Source organism: Manis pentadactyla, chromosome X (genome assembly GCF_030020395.1).
Source record: "Manis pentadactyla isolate mManPen7 chromosome X, mManPen7.hap1, whole genome shotgun sequence".
In the NCBI taxonomy this organism is placed as follows: Eukaryota; Metazoa; Chordata; class Mammalia; order Pholidota; family Manidae; genus Manis; species Manis pentadactyla.
Genome location: NC_080038.1, coordinates 50,428,215 through 50,450,872, shown reverse-complemented (window position 1 = coordinate 50,450,872; position 22,658 = coordinate 50,428,215). Strand labels below are relative to the sequence as shown.

The 22,658-nt window shown below is 45.2% G+C and overlaps 1 long non-coding RNA gene across 2 annotated transcripts; it reads left to right on the top strand.

The window, feature by feature from the left end:
- Positions 1–1,896: 1,896 nt before the first annotated feature.
- Positions 1,897–21,224, top strand: LOC118934925 (uncharacterized). 2 transcript variants are annotated; one of them, XR_008995204.1, is made up of 4 exons: positions 1,897–4,120; positions 4,240–4,318; positions 8,351–8,480; positions 19,666–21,224. It is a non-coding gene; the product is annotated as an uncharacterized LOC118934925 (long non-coding RNA). The 2 variants fall into 2 exon arrangements; XR_005033635.2 differs by having other exon boundaries at positions 1,902–4,120; positions 19,678–21,224.
- The last annotated feature ends 1,434 nt before the right edge of the window (positions 21,225–22,658 follow it).

The following is a 22,658-nucleotide window of genomic DNA, read 5'->3' as shown; positions in this document are numbered from 1 at the left end:
TATCTCCGTAAGGGGCCTCCCTGCTCCCTGCAGCCCAGGGGTTAGGGTGCCCAGAGATCCCCGGATTCCCTACCTCTGGATTAAGTGTCCCGCCCTGCCCCTTTGAGACTTCCAAAAAGCACCCGCCAAAGCAAAACAACGACCACAAAAAAAATATATATATATATATTTAAATTAAAAAAAAAAAAATGGTGGCCACTCGTTTTTCTTTATTCTCTGGCGCCAGCCTCAGGCATCTGCTCACCGGTCTTGCTGCCCTGTTTCCCTAGTATTGGGGGCCCTATCCCTTTAAGACTTCCAAAAAGCGCTCGCCAAATCAAAACAGCAAAAAAAAAATTGGTCGCTCGCTTTTCTGGTGTCCTCCAGCGCCCGGCCTCTGGTGCCCGCTCACTGTTCTTGCTGCCCTGTTTTCCTAGTATCCAGGGCCCTGCACTCTGGCCCGGATGGCTGGGGCTGGGTGTTCGGCAGTCCTGTGCTCCGTCTCCCTCCCGCTCTGCCTATTCTTCTCCCTCCGTGAGTTGGGGGGATGGGCGCTTGGCTCCCACCGTGCTGGGGCTTGTATCTTACCCCCTTCGTGAGGTGCTGGGTTCTCTCAGGTGCAGATGTGGTCTGGATATTGTCCAATGTCCTCTGGTCTTTTTTCTAGGAAGGGTTGTCTTTGTTATATTTTCATAGATATATGTGGTTTTGGGAGGAGATTTCCGCTGCTCTACTCATGCCGCCATCTTCCAGCCACTGAAGTTTTGTACCCTGCCCTGTGGGACTCTACTGAGAGAGGGCGGATGGCTTTGGGGACATCAGTCACATGGCAACAGGAAAGGGGGGCCACTCCTCCTCTGCAGGCAGCATGAGCTGGATGGCCAAGGCCCTGTGCTGAGGCACTCTGCTGTTGATGCTCTTCAGGAGTTTTCAGGCTATGTATTTGTTAGTTACAGGTCCCAAGCCTCATATCAAAGGTCAGCATGCCATGGACTGAGGTTTTCTTGGGGAATCAGTCTTATTTTACAGAGCTGAAGGGAGAAGGGGGCGCCAGGAGGTCCCTTGGGAGTTCTGAGAAAATATTTGCTGTGTCGGCAGCTCTCTCAGTCACAGGATAGCATTCCACTGTCTTCCCTCCTCATTCCCTTTTTCCTCCCAGATGCCTGTTTGCTGCTTTGCACACTGATCTCCTACTCCCTGTCCTGGCATGTAGGTCGTTTGTACTCCTTCATTGCCCCCTGCACACATGCGGTCTGTCTTCTTTCTGAGGCGGGATGCTTGGGAGTAGTGTTTGTCAAACACTTTGCATCTACATTCCAAGAGGGTCATGCCAAGGGGAAGGGAGGCCTCACAGTAGGGAGAGGAAGCAGGGAACAGTGAACAGAGGGAGCGGAGAAGCAGGCTGCCTGTGGAGCTGTCCAGGCTGGGTGCCACGAACTGGGTTCTTTTGTGCCTCAGGGCTCCAGGGAGGCTGTAGGTGTCACCTACTAACAAGTTACTGCTGATCAGGATGTGGAACCATGTGGCCCACCTTCAACTTGCCACCCTACAATTTCTGTGGAAGATGTGTGTGTGTGTGTGTGTGTGTGTGTGTGTGTGTGTGTGTGTGTGTATGGTGTATGCTTTTGTGAGAGACAGGGAGAGAGAGAGAGAGACAGAGAGGAGAGAGAGGTGGAGCAAGCTTCTCAGATGATTAGATTCTCATCTATGTATTCTAGGCCTGGCAAGAGGAAAGAGCCAGAGGCTTAGGGCTTAGGAATGCATCTTTAACCTTCTTTCTTTCTCAAAATTTGGATAGTTTTGGTAGATAAAACTTGCTTCTCCTTCTCATGTGTGTGTGTGTGTGCATGTTTGTCTTTGTGTACCAGTTTTTGTAATATGTGTTACTTTCTAGGTATGTGTGCATTTATGTGTATTTCTGGGTGTCATATGCCCCTCTGAGATTTTCTCTCTCCTTGTGTGTACATGTGTGTATAATTGTGTACTTGTGTGTGACTATAAGGCACCTATGCTTTTTTAGATAGGTTTTTGGGTGTAGAAGCAAATATGGTATGTTTATGGGGTGTACATATGGTGAGTGGACACCAGATTGTTTGCGTACACCTGGGTGTGCGTGTGTCTGCCTGGGAATGTAAGCCTACAAGCACACACTCAGAAATGAAGATTAGGGTGATGTCCCACTTAGGAGAGTCTGAACATGTGTGAGGCATCTGTCTGCAGGTATTGGGGGGGGGCACATGAGTGCACCTTTAGGGAGAGGTTGATGTCTTTCTGTGTGACTTGGGAGGCAAGGTGGGGTTGTCACCTTCTGGGGAAAGGGAGGCTTACTTTATCACTTTTGGCACCCAAGACATGCCTGTCAGAAATCCTCAGTTCCTCAGTCAGTGAGTGGAGAATGAGAGCTGGGGCTCCTGGAACAGGAAGGCACAGCAGAGAAGTCAGGAGGTCTTCCAAAACAGGAGTGGTCAGACAGGCTTCCAGGACTGGGAGCACAGAGCAACCATGTCAGGAACAAACAGGAGGGTGCTAGAATGACCCATGGCATCCTGGCTTCTGTGAGCTGTGTCAGGGACTGGGGTGACAGGGGCAGCCCAGATGATAGATCAGACGTAGTCAGTGGACAACAGGAAGATGTTCTGTAGCCAAAGTGCCAAAGTGCAGAAGAGCATAGAGGGATGGTGGGCCCTGCCAGAGAGCAGAAAAGGAAACAGGTTCTGAGAAAAAAGGAGGCCCCCCCACCAGCTGGCTGGGCTGTGGTGCCATCTTCCACATACCTCAGCCTGAGGGTTAAACTTGCATGGACTAGCACCAAGCCAAGCCCCAGGGTCTGTATGGCTGAGATGTTTACCAGCCTAAGGTGATGTGTGGACTGACTTTAGTGATGAGCCTTGGGAGAAAGAGCAGTTCTATCCTGATGTTTGCAGGACTGTATTTTGCTTGTTGTTTGGCCTTCCCTTTTGCCCCTTAGTACAGTCCCTCAAGGCAAATAATAATTTTGCCCTGTGTGACATGAGGAGAGGGGATTCCTCCACAACAAGAGTGGGGAAACCAGAGTTAGGGAGCAGCCAGCTTCTCTGAAATATCCAGGATGCACCTAGAGAGAGGCACCTCTGATAACTGTTGTCTCCCCAGCTAGGCATTTCCTCCTCAGCAATGCAAAAATATGTGTAGGTAGGTACAAGAGTATGCATGCACACACATGCATGTGCACTGTAAACTGCCCAAATCTGGGTTTTAGAGCTTCCAACTGCCTGGTGCGCTGTGTTGTAAATTCAGGACTTGTTTGCAGATAACCTTGATGGGAGGGAAGGAGGTGAGGGGGACTGGTACCCTGAGAGGAGCAGTGTGGGTTTGGCAGAGCTGTTTTAGAAGCCATGCCTGTGTACAGGGTTGGGGACAGGGCCATGCCACACACCGCTGTATAGTATGCCCTTGGCTTTGGCACCTGGACCCTGGCAGTTGTGTGAACTGGACACGATGTCAACATCACGAGGGTCTTCATCTTACTTGGAGGCTCACTGAAGCTCTCTCAGGGGACTTCAAGCTTGCTTGTTGGGGACTACAGTGAACAGACAGGTCTTCACAGCAATTTGTGTCACCCTTTTGGGACTCGCAGACATAACAACTATGGGAATCTTTGCATCTTTGCCAAGGCGACTGATGAGGTCAACAGTGATAATAGAGGAGGCTCTGAGTCATGGTACTTGTTTGTATCGGTATACAGAAAACCGGTATAAATGTTTACAAATGCATGTGCGTGTAGCATTAAGTATATATTCATTTCCTATATACATAGTGGTTATTACAATTTTTATATTCATTATTATTATCATCATCATCTTTCTGCTAGGCATTGAAAATATACACACAAATGTTAGCACAGATAACCTCGGGATGGTGGGATTAAGGTTAAATTTTTCCCAAACTCTTTATAGTTTCAGGGCTTGCAGAAATGTGTGCAATGAGCGTGACGCTTTCCTACAATGCTGAAATACAAAAAGCTACAAAGTTCCATCCTTTCTTGACTGTCAAGGCCCAGCAGAAGTCTTGGCCGCTGTGATATCTTCTTGAACTCTTACACTGCTTAACGCTTCTTGCGCACACAACTCTCCTGATGCTCCGTCAGCAATCAAATCATTCGGTATTTCTTCTTTTGTTCTTGCAGTTGCTTTTTATTTAATCTCCTTCATGATAAGAACCACATTTTGTAACAGTTCCCTCACAATAACAACCAGCAATTGAATGTCTCTCATGGACTAGGCACTGTGTCAGAGCAGAAAGGATGAAACTGCAGTTTGTGGACACTTGCTGCTTTGCAAAAGTGTGTTACTGATCTGCGGTAAGTACATAATTTCAAAGTACATGTTTAGAAAGTTCTATGGCATGTGGTGAGAGTCTCTATGATGTTAAAAAAAATGGGGCTTGTATTTTGTGTGTCTTTGCCATTTTTCCTCTTTCTATTAACTAATTTTCCTTGCATTGTACAAATGGATTTATCCATGAGTGACTAACTTGGAAAAAATACAAATACTCTAACTTCACTACAGATAATTAGATAAGCAGCAGTCTAGGGGCTTTGTGAAGTTTGACTGATTTATTTTCCACAGTAGTTGCTATAAAGCAGGAGGCATTATTCATGTTTTTGATGGTGTACACAGAGGCTGACACAAGTTAGATAACTTTGACTAACTCCCCAAGGTATCATGTAGGACCAGCGTGTTTCCTACTCAACCTGCATAGTTTTCCTCAACTACTGCGCCATTGGTGCCCAGCACTACATTTATCTTAGCAGGACTTCAAAAGTGCTGTTTCAAAAAATTCCTGGTGGTTGCTCTCTACTTCACAGCACCATATGGGCCAGTGATGCCTCAGGACCAGCTCAAGGACAGCTTTTACTGCAGTTGCTGCAGCAGGGCTGGGGAGCATCATGGACGAGCTGGTCTCTGAAAAGAGGGACACAATTTCCAGCATGTTAATTAAAGCACTCTTTGAAGGGAAAACAGGGAAATGATACTAAATATCCATTTGCAGAGGAGTGAGTACCTGAAGGCCTTGATCACTGTTTGTGTGTCATCTGGTGGTTATTGGAGTAGTGTGTGCCTTGGAGGTGCTCATCTAAAATAAGCTGCCCTCCAAATCTGGGTGTTTAGTGGCCCCAGCGTCCTCTCTTCTTCCTCTGTTCCTTTGTTCTCATGGAGTCTGAACTCATTCTCACTGGCTCAGATAAGCCACGTGATTATTCTTTTCCCAGGATAGACCTGGACCCTGTGACCTGAGACCCAATCCTGTAAAAGCCTTATCTGGCCTCAGGCTTGCCCTGCAGATGGGGCTCCACCTCACTGTAAAATTCCTTGGTGTCGTATCAGATGGGATCTTTTGCCAGACAACTTTGGTAGGGAGTAGGAAGACAACAGAATGAAGCCAGCTGGAGGAAGCCCCACAGAGGACAAACAGACTGTGGTGTGTGTGTGTGTGAGACAGAGAGAGACAGAGATGTCTGTTCCACTTGGAGCTGGGCCATCTTCAGAGGAGGGGCCTGTTTTAAGTAAGTCAAGATCGTGGGGGCTCTGCCACTCAGCCTCAGACTCAGAATAGAGTTCCATCACTGAAGTAGCAATGCCATACAGGACACTGAGGCAGGTGCTTGGAACACAGACTGTGGCTTTCGTGTGGTCATTCGAAGAAGCTGTGGTGTGGCGGGCAGGCTTGTTACCAGTGAAAGAGGCAGCAGGAGTAATTCCACAGTGACTTGCCACCAGGTTTGAACCTATAGCTATAAGACTGTATCGAGAATCAGACTGTGGGCTCAAAATTGTACTCCTCCGATTGTTTGCTAAGTGCCCTTGGCCGATCCATCTGTCTACCTTGTGTAGCACATCTCTAACTTGTAAAATGGGGATCATGATTATAACCTGCTTTATTGAGTTATTTGGAGTATTAAGTGTTACTAAGGTGCTCTGAAGTGTGCCTGGCACATAACAGATGCTCAGCAGACATGGAGGGTCAACAAACAGGCTGGTGACTGATGGCAGCAGAGGAGTTCAGGGGAACCAGAAAGCTACCTGACCTCTGCACAAACTGGTAACTACAGGATTTGTAACCCCTCGTGCATGCTCCAGCCCTCTTCTTTATGCAAGGTCCACGGGCTCTCCTGCCTACTCAGAGTTACTGCTCCAACACTCTCTCTGCCTCCCCTGTGCTGTTGATTTCACTCCTCTCCTCTGAGTACACTTCCCTTCAGCACAATGCTATTTCTTCCATCTGAAGTAAATCTTCTCCTGACTCCGTCTTCCCCCACAAGATGCTGCCCAGTTTCTTTGCTCCCCTTTGCAGTGAAACTCCTTGTAGGACTTGTCTATACTCACTGACTCCTCACCTTCCATTCTCTCTTGAGCCTGTCCAAAGCAGGCTTTATCACTCAATCCTCCAATGAAGCTGCTCTCATCAAGGTCACCAGGAACCTCTGCATTGCTAAATCTAATGGTCAATTCTCGCTCCTCCTCTTTATGCACCTGGCATCAGGACTTTAAGCTTAGCTGACCACTGGCTCTCCCTTGACACACTGTTTCATGGGGCTCCCAAGACACTACACTCTCAGTCTATAGCACTGATGACAACTTCTCAGTCTCCTCAGCTGGCATCTCCTCTTCTCCCTGATCCCTTTACACCACAGGTCTCTGTTCGTGATCTTCTGTTCTTCTCTATGCACACTCATTCCCCTAGCCATTCTCATGGCTAGTCTCATGGCTTTCACCTGCCTTCTATACATCTTAGGCACAAGCTTTTAGCCTAAGTCCTGACGTCTATACAGCTGAATTCTATAGAACTGCCTATTCAACTCACATGAGTGTTGAAGAGACACTGAATTCAACATGCCTATAACTGAATTCCTGATCCCCTCCCCATCTGTAAAACCTGTTCCAACTACAGTGCTTCCCATATCAGTTGACAGCCATTCCATTCTATTAGTTACCTGGGTAAAAAAACTCTGGAGTCATCCGTGACTCCTCTCTGACACTCTATATCCAAGCCATCAGGAATTCTGTTGGGTCAACCTCAAAATGTATCCAGAAACTGAGTAGTTCTCACCATATCTACAGTTACCAGTAGATGACCCAAACCACCTTTGTCTCTAGTCTGACTTACAAGCAATAGCTTCCTACCTGGTCTCCCTACTCCCACCCTTGCCTGTTTTCACTCTATTATCAACATGGTAAGTCATCAAAGTCAGATCTTGTAACTCCTCTGCTCAACCACTCATTGCCTCCCTCCTCCTGCCCCTCCACATTGCAAACAAGAGCCAAGGTCCTGAAAATGGCCTAGTGGGCCCTACATAGTGTGGGATTCTGTTAATCCCTCTGACCTGATCTCCAACTCCTGTCCTTGTTGCTCACTCCATGCCAGCCACACTGACACTTCCTTGAACATTCCAGATACCCTCGGGCCTTGGGGACAGGGCAATAACTGGTCCTCCTGCCTGACCAACACTCCCTTTGTTTATCAACAAGGTGAATCCCCTCACCTTCTTCATTTCTTTGTTCAAATGCCACCCCTCCAATGAGGACTACTCTGCCCACCCCCTAGTATTAAATTTAATACTCCCTTTTTTTCTTGGCATTTCCAACTTGCCTTACCCTCTTCTGTGTGAGCTCATCACTACCTCCCTCCCCCAACCAGTACCTTCACAGGTACTGTATAATTTGTTATTTCAAAAGTTTACCTTTTATTTTCTGTTTTTATGCAAGAGAGCTTGTGATTTGTTCATATATACATCCCAGGTGGCTGGAACTGTGACTGGCACAAATGGACCTCTGTAAATACGTGTTGAATGAGTAAATGGATGAGCTATTAGGTAATCACAACATCCAAAATAACACAGGCACAGTTGTTTTTGAGACTTTACAGGCTGGGAATGAATCAAGGGCCTCCTTGGTCTGAATTACAGGACGGATTTCAGGCACTTCTCATGTGTTGCACATTTCGCGATCATATTTGCAAGGGTGTTATTTGTCACAGGAACTGAGGCAGAAGTCGACCAGTTAAGAACTTGGCCTGACTTTCACCTGCTCTTTATGGGATCTACCTTCCCCTCCAAACTACCCTGTGTTAGCTTCAAGCCTGTTGGGTGATGAGCAGTACAGGCATAGATCACTTTTCCTCCCAAAATCTGTTCCCAAAGCCCTGAATCACTCCAGAGTTGTTCTTCCATATAGCTTTGGCTGAGCTAGCTGAGATCTTCTTTTGTGTAGGTGACCTCACACAGATTTTCAAAGAAATTCCATTAGCTCTTTGTTGTTTAACTTGCTAGCCCTGGAGTAACCTATATATATAGGTCTCAGTACAGGTCTCAGTCACCCTCTTCCACCACCAGCACTACTTCAAAAGAATTTCCTTCAGAAAGCTGGAGTGCTATGCTTCTGCGAAAGGAAGGAGATGGGCTGACTGCTGATGCCAGGGTTCTTGTTCACAAAGCCAAAGAATGAGCTTCACAAACAGTCAAGGTAGGAGAGCAAGGTACAGGCTTTTATTTAGAGATAAAGTGAAAGGACAGAGCTCCCGGCTCACGCCAGGAGGGGACAAGAGAGTCCGTAGTGGTGCGTTGTCTAGGGGGTTTTATAGGCAGTTGAGGATTTTTCGAGAACATGAAAAAACTTAGCGGTGTGGACTTGTTAAGTGGGCCCTGAATATTAAAAATTAACTTAATGTAAGGAATTTCCTGCCTTGATTTCTCTCTGGGACACCGGCGCCTTGGTCCGGGATCACATCAAAAGGCTGCCTGCCCAGCCCCCAAGGTGGGCTGAGGTATTGTCTACTTGCTAAAGAATCTTGCCTCTTGAACTTCCTGGGTGTTAAAATGCAGTCTTATCTTTAAGGTGGAATTCTTCCTGCCTTTTACCATGCCGTCTACAGCTGGGTCTGCATGCTAAGTTAGTTGCTCAGTTTGCAAACTCACCTTGTCAGATCCGAAGGAGGAAAGACAGCACATAGGCCTGGGCCTTTTAGCACGCTAAAGTGAATCTTAAACATGGTTACAAATGATTAGCATAATAAAACATGTGCTACTCTTCTTTATCTGGGGAACATTAACTGATCTCACTGAAGAATGATCCTAGAGCTCAATGTTTAACATCGAGTTTTAGCAGGGGGGTTTCCTTGCATGTAGTTACATTGCTCTGACTGCAAGTATCCCACCCTGCCCCCTCCGGAGGCCCTCACCCTACTCTGACTACATCCATGGTCCCTGTCTCATTCTCCCCTCTACAGATAGAGACCCTAGCTGCTGCTAGGGAAAGGGGGCCATGACCGCTCTGGCTGCTTCATGCTGAGAGGGGGTGCAGTAAGGGGTGCAGCTAGGTTTCCATCAGTGGGCGGTTGAGAGGGCCTCGGAAGATGGGCACTTCTATTCCAGGTTCCATTTCTATTACTATTTGCAGTTTTGTGGCTTCTAGGCAAGATAGAACAAATCATGTTATTAAGTTAAGTAGCAATATCTGGAGTTGGATTTTCCATTCTGGAAGGACAAAATTGATGAGATTAAGAATGCATGGTTGAATATGAGAACTAGAAATAGTAAAACTTTAATTGAAATGATAGGAGAAATCTAAAACCTCTGGGAAATCATAGCCAGATATTTTGAAGAAGCTAGAATTCTGGATCTAGTTCATGTCTCAATGACTAGTACTAGGATTTAGTATGGACAAGGCTGCATTATTGAAACAATACTTTTCTCCAAAACACCCTCATTTTTATTAGAAGTAACCAGGTTAAGAAAATAATTAACACTTGGCTTTATTATTTGCATAAGTGCAGCAAGAAGAGCAATTGATTACATAGGCTCTTTTAAATGTGCTTTGCTGGAACTTTTTGTAAGGAATTTCAGATTGAACTTTTAAAGGCCTCTCAAGGCCAGAAAGCCAAGTAAGACTTGCCATCAGGTTTTGCCTGCAGTACCTGTAGATTTGGGTGAATTCCTCTCTTCTCGTGGTCCCCAAGACATCCTGAGTTTCCTGCACCTGCCAGGAAGTGTGACCTTCCTCACTCACCTGGTAAGGCTGCTGGGAACCCTGTAAGCAAGGTACCAGGCCAGTTCTTCCAAGGGGCTTTGTTGGCTATATAAAGTCAACCTTAGTTCCTTAAAGCTGTTCATATCTGAGCTTTATGCACGTGTCTCTCAGGTATGACATTCCAGTCAAAGCCTTGGTAGCATAACCTGTGTTTTTAATTGGTCCTCTTACAAGGAAAGCAGGTTCTTATTGAACTTATGCAAATAAACATACTGCCATGAAACATAAAAACAGTCACTGAAAGTTTTTAAATTCTGGAGGGATCAGGTAGAGATAAAGATAAGTTTCAATTCTGCTTATAAAGATTAGTCATTTAATAAACTGTTGTCAGCTTAAGAGAAAAAGTTTAAAACTCTTTATCAGCAACATTTGAAACCAAAAGCCACAAAATCATCTTCCTTAGTTTACTTGATCTTATGTAACCAATACCTGTTCTACCGAAATCTAGTTCTTTACTAGTTTAGGATTAATAAAACAGTGGCTATGAATGACAAAAGACTTACAAATGACAATGGTTAAAGATCTGATGAGAGCTTACTGTAAGGCAGTTGACATAAGGAAATTCTGATATTTCTGTAACACAAAACATTCAGTAACAAAGTTTAGCATCATTCCCTTTGACAGTGCTTTCCAGGTAAATATGTATCAGATAAATAAGCCAAATTAGCCAAATACTTTCTCCAATGAGAAAAAAGTTCCTCTGACATGTTCCAGGGGCCCTCTGGAAAATATCAGAGTTAACTAGAGGTAAAAGCACCTTTTTGGATTTGATTTTGGAAAGTTGTCAGAAGAAAGTTTGTTTGGCATTTGCTTAAATAAGATTATAGGTTGCCATGAAGCAATACTTATTCATTTAACTAGAATGACAACGAAATACCTCAAAGGCAAATAAAGAAGGTTACACAGTTGTTAGCAAAGTTTAGCTTTTAGTCCTTTTAATATTAAGATCTCATTTTCTTAAATACTCCGACAACTCACTGAGACTGTAAGCATGGGAAACTGCTTTGATGAAACAATTAGAGAACCCATTGCAATCTTTCAATATTAAGAGCAGACTAACAGTTAAGGAAACTTTGTCCTTTTTAACTGAAAACAAAATTCTAATTTTGCTGTATACTTGATACTGAGACTCGTTTGCTGTAATTTTATATAGCATGACCATATTAAATTCTTCTACAAACTTTCTATAACCTTCTTTTTACATTTAGAATTCTCTCTGTAAAAACAGCTGTACTTTAGAACAAAGTTACTTTCTTTTATCAAAAGACACATTCTTTAGGATGCAGAAATGTTTTCCTTATTACTTTAAGTAGTTTTAATTAGAACTTAAAACCATTAGGTACCTTAATTTTTAGTGAACACTGAGAAGCAGGCTATTGTAAACTGTTACACTAGCATTCTTTAGATTGACAAATTTATGAACATTTTATAATTTCTGTAACTATGAGCTTTACAGCACAATCTCTCACTAAACACAAAGTATATCTCCTTAACTTAGCAAAACTTTAAGGTTTTAGGTTACCACAAAGATTCTCAGGCTGTAGGTAGGTAAAGACACTGTAACACACAATTATTAAGGTGTTCACTTGCCACACTTATTTAGTTCACTCATTCCTAACAACTATGCTAGATTACTTACAAGACCTTTACTGAATATTAGACAAAGTCAAGCCTTTAAGCATTTTATTCTTAAAAGATTTAGTAGATAACATCAACTTAAATGACTTAAGGTAAACTTAGGCAGCTGATAACCATAAGGATATGTCCGTTTCAGTTCAACTTAAATTAGCATTAATGCTTAATATTTTCCATTAGAATTCTCTGGAAGTTTTAGAATGCCCAATTTTCACAAGCGCTTGTCTTTAAATCAATTTCATTAATACCATCCGGAGGTAGAAAAATCTTTCATCTACACGCTTAGACACACAAGCATACAGACTGAGACATAATGACTACAGTTAGCAACACTCTTCATAAAAAGAACATATACACAGACAGATAAACTGACACAGAGACTTGAGTTACTGATATCCAATGCCTTTTCTTTTAGCGTATTTGACTAAAAGTATCTCAGTTTTCAAGAATACACTCTATGGGTGAGCAGTTTATATAACTGGGTTAAAGTTTAGATGGCCCCAGACTAACAGGGCCGATGAAGGCTCTGAACTGATAGGGACTGTGTGTGTCCAGGTGGCTGGAAATGAAATGCAAGCACAATTCTAGCTCCAGTCATTTAAAGCCAGGCTGTATTGCAGAAGATACATTTCTTCTGTTTCAGGGAGTCTAGTTTAAAAACCTCTCACTTTTTGAAGATAATGAACCCAATAAGTAGAATAGATTTCTACCAAAATAATTTACAAAACTAGTTCCATATTATAGTCTACGGGACTTTTGACTATTTTTCTTCCTTGCATTAAAATAAATTTAGTTGCATAACCTTATTATATTGCATACTTCTCTCAGGGGCCAAGCCTCTCCATTAGAGAGTTTGTATTGAGGCCAGGCTTGTGTGCAGAAGATAAAAGAATTCTTTTTCAGGGTCTGGGGATCAAAATTGCCCCCAGTTCCTCAGATTGCATGCCAGAGGCATGTCTGGCTTTAACCTTGAGGAGGATGCTCCCATCTGAAAGAGAGAGAGAGAGAGAGAGAGAGAGAGAGAGAGAGAGAGAGAGAGAGAGAGAGAGACACGGGTGTCTAGCACTGTGCTTGGAGCTTAGGTGATAGTGGTCAATCACCCCCTCTGCCACGCCTACTGGATTTAACCACTCCTTACCAGTGTGGCCTGTACCTTGCCTTGATTCCCCTCTTGCCTTCCCACTAAGCAAGAGTCGCCTCGGAGCTCTGGATTTAGTGGGACCTTACCAGTGTGCTCCTACTTTACGCCTTTTGGGAGTTTCCCTAGTTTTCTCTGCATGAGCTTTCTTTGAGCGCTCCCTGCCTGTCTGATAAGTGCAGGGACTGTTTGACTTCTTGCTGCTAGAGCCCTGATCTAAGTCACAAGCCTGTTTTGCTTTCCCGGGGCTGCAGAAAAGGAAATGCCTAGTCCCAGGGACAACTGCCTCTAAGGAAAGGAAATCAACAGAGAAGAGCCATTTACTTGTTGTCCTCAGGTTTTAGCTTGATTACTTTACAGACTTCATTTACATTACACAGGAGAAAGTGGTGCAGGCCTAAGGGGACTGCTTTGAATGGGGAGCAAGGGAGATTTTTGTTAAGGCCAGAAATAAAATTCAGGGGCTGCCACGGACATTTATGGGGGGTGGGGGCTATACTCTCAAACACCAGTTTCTGCCACTGCCTGGAAATTATCCCGCTAGTCACCCACTGTAAGAAATCTGATCTATGAGACAAGAGGTCGAGTGTCATCTGCTCAACTCTCGCATAGGCAGCAGCCTAGCCGGAGGTTCACTCAGCGCCATCGGATCAGTCGGCCAGAGCCGAGATCCAAGGACCACTGTCTACTAGTCCGGTCTGCCCTCGGAGTCTGCAGATTAGGATAGGAAAGTAGGAAATCGGCTCAGCCACTCCCCGACATTCCCGTCCGTCTGGAGGCGGGGGATCAAGGAGCAGCAGACACCAGGAAACCTTTCACCCGAGACTTAAGACTGGTAGCCAATGCTATTCATCTCTTAAGTGGCTAACGGGTGCCCAGACACATTTTTATGAGACAAAAGTACAGCACTTAGGAATAAGAGCGAAGCATAGGTCTCCTACCTTACGGCGGTGAGCATCAGGTTCCGTGAGATTGATGAAGTTAGGAGAGAGGGACGTCCCCTGCCTCACTCAGAGGCCAGGGTGGCCTGAAGAAGCAGGTTGGAAATCAGAGAGAGAGACAGAGAGGCGCTCCTCAAGGATACCCAGTTGGGCTGTCGGGGTCTGATTCCAGACACGCGGACCTTTGAGAAGCCACTGAAGTGTAGCCTCAGCCGAGACTCTCGCAGCTGCCCACAGCTTTCCTCAGTCCCTCGCATCCAAGGAGATGCCTCTGAAAGGGAATCCTGGCCTCCACTCAGGTGACATTCCCGGCTCCCAAGGGAGACGGGGGATCCACTGAGGGAGACGCAGGGGAACCTGTCGCTCGAGACTGAGATCAGCAGCCGGGCTAGTCCCATTTAAGTGGCTGACGAGCACCCGATGTTGTGCGCCACAGATGGCTTCCTTCTATAAGGACAGTGAAAGAAAAGGCAGGCTTTGATGCTGATACTCACCTCCTTAGTTATCCCGGACGAGCCCCCAAAGATGATGCCGGGGTTCTTGTTCACGAAGCCGAAGAATGAGCTTCACAAACAGTCAAGGTAGGAGAGCAAGGTACAGGCTTTTATTTAGAGATAAAGTGAAAGGACAGAGCTCCCGGCTCACGCCAGGAGGGGACAAGAGAGTCCATGGTGGTGCGTTGTCTAGGGGTTTTATAGGCAGTTGAGGATTTTTTGAGAACGTGAAAAAGAGTTTAGGGGTGTGTGTAAGAATATATAATTTATCCTCCATTTGCCCCATGGTCCCAAGCACATAAGCCGGTGAGAATTATGGCTGGGCTTGCCTGGGGCTTGCTGGGTTTACCCCGCCTTATCTCTAAACATCCCGACCCTCCCCCAAGGCAACAGGCCTAGCGGATCCTCCACAATAAAAGGCACCACTCTGCTGCCCTCTCTCTGTCTCTGTGTGTCTGTCTCGCTGCTCTGTCTCTGTCTGTCTCTCTGCTGCCCTCTCTCTTTGTCTCTGTCTCTCTGTCCCACTGCTCTCTCTGCTGCTCTCGCTCTCTCTCTCTCTCTCTCTCTCCCCACCCCCATCTTGGGCAGCCACTCTCTCCTTCAGATAATAAAGTCTCTTGCGTGGGCCCGTGTCTCCCGAGTCGTTCTGGGTAATAAGGGTCGCGGCGAGATATCCTTTCATTGGTGCCGTGACTTCGGATGAGGCTCTCCCATTGACTTTGCTCTTCCACCGGGAACCTGAGCTGCTCTGGGAACCCTCACTGCCCAATCCTCCCCCACGGGCTCACCGTCCACTTCCCCGGTCGCTCATCTTCTCGCCCAACACTGGCCTTCGATTTGGTGAGTCTCCCCTTCATGGTCGACTTAAATGTCCCTTTGGAACCTGGGAAGTGACCGTTGAGTGTCCGGCACCCCCAAGGGCTCCTCTGGGACAGGGGCACCCCCAACCATGTCTTTCAGAGTCATGGCTGATCCCCATAGTCGACCCTTCTCTGCCTCCCCATGGTGAGAATCCTCATCCACTGAGGCCCGGTCTCCCTTTATCTATGTTTCTACTCGACTCGAAAACTCCTGGTACCAGGTACTGAGCCTCCCTGGCGTTTTCGCCTCCGACCCCACAGTTAGAGGTGGTGACGACCCCCTAACTGTACCTGGTCTTCTCCACGACCTTCTCAATCGCTCAGGGACGCCTCAGCGACTTCTGAACGGTCTCGTTCTCACCATGGGATCTGGCCCCTCCATTCCCGCAGGTTCACCGCTAGGGTGCTTACTCAATAATCTAAAGCCCCTCCACCTCACTCCAGACCCCAAACCTTTTAAGCTTGTTCACTACTGTAATGAGATCTGGCCACAATATCCTTTAGACAATCAGTCTAAATGGACCCCAAATGGCTCTTTAGATCCTAAAATTCTCCACGACTTATACAACGTCTGTGAGCGTACGGGCAAATGGAAAGAGATCCCATATATCCAGGCTTTCTCCTACCTCCGAACCAAGCTCTCTCTCTGTCTCCCCTGCAATCCTAAACACCTACTACTTGCCTTAAAGTCCACACCCCTAAGCTTTTTTCACGTTCCCAAATATCCTCAACTGCCTATAAAACCCCTAGACAATGCACCACCATGGGCTCTCTTGTCCCCTCCTAGCTCATACCAGGAGCTCTGTCTGTCCTCTCACTGTATCATTACGTCTCGATCTGTATGTTTGTGTCTAAGTGTGTAAATGAAAAATATTTTTCTACCTCCGGATGCTATTAATAAAAATTGATTTAAAGACAAGCGCTTGTAAAAACTGGGCATTCTAAAACTTCCGGAAAATTCTAATAGAAGATATTAAGCATTAATGCTAATTTAAGTTGAACTGAATAGACGTGTCCTTATGGATATCAGCTGCCTAAGTTTACCTAAAGTCATTTAAGTTGATGGTATCTGTTAAATCTTTCATAGAAAAATGCTTAAAGTGAAGTATAGCTTTGTCTAATGTGAGTAACTATTTAAGCAAGTGCCTTAAAACTTTTAACAACTTCCCAAAATCAAATGAAAAAAAGTTCACTCTGATATTTTCCAGAGGGCCCCTGGAACATGTCAGAGGAATTTTTTCTCATTGAGGAAAATATTTGGCTAATTTGGCTTATTTACCTGCTTAATTACCTAGAAGGCACTGCCACAGGGAATGATGCTAAACTTTGTTACTGAATGTTTTGTGTTACAGAAAGATCCAAATTTCCTTATGACAACTGGCTTATAATAAGCTCTCATCAGATCTTTAACCATTGTCATTTATAAGTCTTTTGTCATCTATACTCACTGTTTTATTACTCCTAAACTAGTAAAAAACTAGATTTCAGCAGAACAGGTATTAGTTACATAGGATTAAGTAAACTAAGGAAGATGATTTGGTGGCTTTTTGTTTCAAATGTTGTTGATAAAGTGTTTAAAGCTTTTTCTCTTAAGCCGACAACAGTTTAGTAAATGACTGCCTTTATAAGCAGAAATGAAACTTTATCTTTCTCTCTACCTGATCCCTCCAGAATTTAAAAACTCTCAGTGACTATTTTTATATTTCATGGCAGTATGTTTATTTGCACAAGTTCAATAAGAATCTGCTTTCCTTGTAAGAGGACTAATTAAAAACAGTGGTTATATTACCAAGGCTTTGACTGGAATGTCACACCTGAGAGACACGTGTGTAAACTCAGATATGAACAGACAGCTTTAAGGAACTAAGATTGACTTTATAAAGCCAACAAAGCCCCTTAGAAGAACTGGCTTGGTACCTTGCTTACAGAGTTCCCAGCAGCCTTACCAGGTGAGTAAGGAAGGTCACTTTCTGGCAGGTGCAGGAACCTCAGGAAGAGAGGAGTTCACCCAAATCTACAGGTACTGCAGGCACAAGCTGATGGCAAGTCTGGCTTGGCTTTCTGGCCTCAAGAAGCCCTTAAAAGTTCAATCTGAAATTCCTTACAAAAAGTTCCAGCAAAGCACATTTAAAAGATCCCATGTAATCAATTACTCTTCTTGCTGCACTCATGCAAATAATCAAGCCAACTGTTAATTATTTCCTTAATCTGGCTACTTCTAATAAAAATGAGGGTGATTTTAGAGAAAAGTATTGTTTCAATAATGCAGTCTTATCTATACTAAATCCTAATACTAGCCATTGAGATGTAAACTCGATCCAGAATTCTAGTTTCCCCATGATACCTGACTATGATTCTCTAAATTAGACTCTTAATATTTCTAGTTTTCGTATTCAGCCATGCATTCTTTTTTTTTTTTTTTTTGTAGATAATTATTTTTTATTGAAGGGTAGTTGACACACAGTATTACATTACATTAGTTTCAGGTGTACAACATAGTGATTCAACATTTATATACATGACAATTCTAGGTACCAGCTATCACCATACCAAGCTGTAACAATATCTTGACTGTATTCCTTATGCTATACATTACATCCCGGTTACTTATTTATTTTACCATTGGAAGTGTGTACTTTTTTTGTGTGTGTGTGTGAGGGCATCTCTCATATTTATTGATCAAATGGTTGTTAACAACAATAAAATTCTGTATAGGGGAGTCAATGCTCAATGCACAATCATTAATCCACCCCAAGCCTAATTTTCGTCAGTCTCCAATCTTCTGAGGCATAACAAACAAGTTCTTACATGGAAAACAGATTCTTACATAGTGAATAAGTTACATGGTGAACAGTACAAGGGCAGCCATCACAGCAGCCATGCATTCTTAACCTCGTCAAGTTTGTCCTTCCAGAATGGAAAATCCAACCCCAGATGTCGTTACTTAACCTAATAACAATTTGTTCTATCTTGCCTAGAAGCCACAAAACTGCAAATAGTAATAGAAATGAAACCTGGAATAGAAGTGCCAACCTTCCGAGGCCCTCTCAACTGACCAGTGATGGAGACCTAGCTGCACCCTTTACTGCACCCTCTCTCAGCATGAAGCAGCCAGAGCGGTCATCGCCCCTTTTCCCTAGCAGCAGCTAGAGTCTCCATCTGTAGAGGGGGGAATGAGACAGGGACCATAGGCTTTAGAATAAGGTGAGAGCCTCTGAAGAAAGCAAGGCAGGATATGTGCAGTCAGAGCAATGTTACTACATGCAAGGAAACCCCCCTACTAAAACTCGATGTTAAACATTGAGCTCTAGAATCATTCTTCAGTGAGATCAGTTAATGTTCCCCAGATAAAGAAGAGTAGCACATGTTTTACTATGCTAATCATTTGTAACCATGTGTAAGATTCACTTTAGCATACTAAAAGGCCCAGGCCTATGTGCTGTCTTTCCTCCTTCAGATCTGATGAGGTAATTTTGCAAACTGAGCAACTAACTTAGCATGCAGACCCAGCTGTAGATGGCATAGTAAAAGGCAGGATTCTTTAGCAAATAGACAATACCTCAGCCCACCTTGGGAGCTGAGCAGGCAGCCTTTTGATATGCTCCCAGACCAAGAAGCTGGTATCCCAGAGAAAAATCAAGGCAGGAAATTCCTTATGCTAAGTTCATTTTTAATATTCAGAGAACACTTAAAAAGTCCTTCCCCAAGGCTTTAGAGATAGTCCCCACCTTTTTGGACAGGCTCTAACACACAAGACCTCAAATCCCTTACTCTCTCGAGCTCCACCCTCCTTCAATATGTAGATGATCTCCTGTGTAGTCCCTCCCTACAAACCTCTCAACAGGATACTATTCTCCTTTTAAACTTTCTCTCAGAACACAGCTATCGAGTTTCACCCTCCAAAGTTCACCTGTCTGCCGCTTAGGTCACATACCTGGGAGTTCAGCTCTCCCCGCGCTACAAGGCCATTACCGTAGACAGGAAAAAAAACTTCTCCAAGCCATGCCCGTTCCAAACAACAAAGACACCATCCCTAACTCCCAAATGGCAAAGACCGTACACAGTAATCCTTTCCACGCCAAATGCAGTTAAACTCCAGGGTCTTCCCCATTAGATACACAGCTTCCACCTTAAGCCATTTGTCTCATCTTATTCTTCTCCCACCAAATCTCCCACAGGTTCCTACTCCTCCACCCTGACGGGACCTCTTACTCTCCATATTTCGCGCTGCTCATCTCCACTTCCACTCATCACTGAAGAAGTTTCTGCCAGCACAGAGTCCTAAGACCTCCCTTACAACCGCCATGCGTCATGCTTCAGGATTATCAACCCTGGTCTCAACACTTACTCTCTCACCAGACCTATCTTCCCAATGCCAGCCCTTTCTTCTCTTTCAGACTGTCCAAAAGATTGCACCATCAAGGATTCCCTTTGCCCTACAAGTTGCTTTGCTGCCTGCACATATGTCCCCAAAAATGCTATTAATTCAGCCACCCTATGTAAACATAGCAATCAGCCCAAATGCAAAAAATTTCTAACCAAACCTTTAACCAGCTTATATTACAGGATTACCAACCCCTCTCCGAAGACGATGATCCTTATTGAACCTGGAAAATGCCATCACCACTGCAGACCAAGGGCTCATCTGAGGACCGCCCCCCATCAATACAAAAATGAACTTCATCGCCCCTAATCAGCAGGAAGCAGTTACTGAAGACTAACCTTCACCCCTTCCCAAATCCTCTACCACTTATAAAACAGAAAAGGGAGGAATGTAAGAATATATAATTTATCCTCCATTTGCCCCATGGTCCCAAGCACATAAACCAGTGAGAATTATGCCTGGGCTTGCCTGGGGCTTGCTGGGCTTACCCCGCCTTATCTCTAAACATCCCGACCCTCCCCCAAGGCAACAGGCCTAGCGGATCCTCCACAATAAAAGGTACCACGCTGCTGCCCTCTCTTTGTCTCTGTCTCTCTGTCCCCCAGCTCTCCCTGCTCTCTCTCTGCGTCCCACTGCTCTCTGCTGCTCCCTCTCTCTCTCTCCCCACCCCCGTCTGGGGCAGCCACTCTCTCCTTCAGATAATAAATTCTCTTGCGTGGGCCCATGTCTCCTGCGTCATTCTGGGTAAGGAGGGTCGCGGCGAGATCCCCTTTCAGTGTGGACTTGTTAAGTGGTCCCTGAATATTAAAAATTAACATAAGGAATTTCCTGCCTTGATTTCTCTCTGGGACACCGGCGCCTTGGTCCGGGATCACATCAAAAGGCTGCCTGCCCAGCCCCCAAGGTGGGCTGAGGTATTGTCTACTTGCTAAAGAATCTTGCCTCTTGAAATTCCTGGGTGTTAAAATGCAATCTTATCTTTAAGGTGGAATTCTTCCTGCCTTTTACCATGTTGTCTACAGCTGGGTCTGCATGCTAAGTAAGTTGCTCAGTTTGCAAAATCACCTCGTCAGATCCGAAGGAGGAAAGACAGCACATAGGCCTGGGCCTTTTAGTATGCTAAAGTGAATCTTACACATGGTTACAAATGATTAGCATAATAAAACATGTGCTACTCTTCTTTATCTGGGGAACATTAACTGATCTCACTGAAGAGTGATTCTAGAGCTCAATGTTTAACATCGAGTTTTAGCAGGGGGGTTTCCTTGCATGCAGTTACATTACTCTGACTGCAAATATCCCGCCCTGCCGCCTCCAGAGGCCCTCACTCTACTCTGACTACATCCACGGTCCCTGTCCCACTGCTACTTATCTCACAGTGGCGAATGTGAGCCCAGGCAGAATCCATACCTATCTTTCACCATGGCCATTGTCTGCTCTGCACCTGACTGCTGAGGCCATGTCCACAACACCGAGACCAAGGAGGATACCCCTCAGCCTGACCTCTTGCATGGGCAGATACCCACTGCTTGCTGCCTGTGTTTTATCCCAGGCCTTCCACTCTGCCAGCCTGTTGTGCCTTCTGGGTTGGAAACAGCATCAGTGAGTAACGTTGCAGTCCCAGAAAGGTTTCTGCTTGGTTGGCCCACTGTGTGATAGCCAGGACCTAAGATCTGAGAATTGATGGAGTGTTCAGGGGGGCAAAGTTTCTGAGCAATATGTTGTGATGGGGAAGGCACACTTGTCTTGGAAAGAAATATCTATTGTACACATAACAATAGCTATGTGTAATAACTATTAAAAGTTATATAACTATTAAAAGTTATAAAAGCTAAAACGGTGCTCAAGGATGTGTGGCGACTGGGGCTGTGACAAATCAGAATAAAGGGACGCCCAGTGCTAATCCCCAAATGGCTTATTGACCTTATTTTCCCACACCTCCTCACCCCACCCCAGCATGCTCCTTCTCACTCCTGCCCTGGGTTGTAGTGAAGATTGAAGACACAAGATGTCCCCAAGGCTGGGTGGAACCCCAGGTGTCCTCATGATGCAGTCTGATGTTTTAGTGTAACAGTGTGGGCTTCAGACTTGGCCAGCCGTGGGTTCATGCCCAAGGCTGTCACTGACCAACAAGCTGGGCCTAGCAATTTGCTTCTCATATCTGACCCTGAGTTTTCTCCTCTTTAAACTTGGCCTGGTGGGCCCTACCTTGCTGGACTTGCTGCAAAAGTTAGAGACAATGTATGAAAACAGCCATCAAAGTGCCTGGTACAATTAGTCAGGAAATGCCAGCTATGCATTACAGACTCGGGCTGTCTATCCCTGAGCTGACTAAACAACTGGAGTGTTCTAGGACCCAGAAACTCAGTCCATTTCAGAGACATTCTGGCAACTACAACTGTAGCTTTTCCACTCACTTTGTAGAGACTGTTAGCGTGGGGCCAGCTCAGGTTGCTGATTTACACTGCAAGAGGATCCCAGCTTGTGTCCCATCTGGATACTGCTCCAAGCTCAGAGAATTTATGTAAATGAAGCAATAAATAGTCCCTTTTTCTCACTACCTTCCAGAAACCCCTTTCCCTGCCTCTCCCTCAGCCCTGTCATTCAGGGCTGCCTGTGCTTTATTTATCCCAGGCACTCACTCCACTGTGCTCAAGGTAAAGAGTTTCACAGCCAACGGAAATCCTGCCCTTGCTCAGCCTTTAATCAAATGAAGATTAACTCTTTGCAGTACCAATGTAGTGTCTTGGGGGACAGGGAGGGGTGGATGACACAATAAACCTCCAGGCCAAGGGAGGAATGGGCCTGGCCCATTGATTGCTTCCTTGCTGGGCTGAGGCAGGCCACCCAATCCTTTATGCCTCCCTGTGAAGCCTCATGCCTGAGGCCTTCAGGATTCCAGCAGCCCAGCCATCTCTTCTACAGTGCAGCTTGTGGTAAACTCCCACTCTTCTTCCTTTATACTGGGAACTACTTGTTCTCCAACTGAATTAAGCATCTTGGCCCACACTTGCAAAGTAACCATTTTAGACAATTGGGTGATTATTCCACACCAGAACCAAAGAAACCTGGGCTCAGACAGGTTTCGGAGGGACACTATTTCTTCCCCTGAGCTAGCTGGAGCTTCCTGTAAAATGCGGCATAATCTTACCGAGCTGGCAGA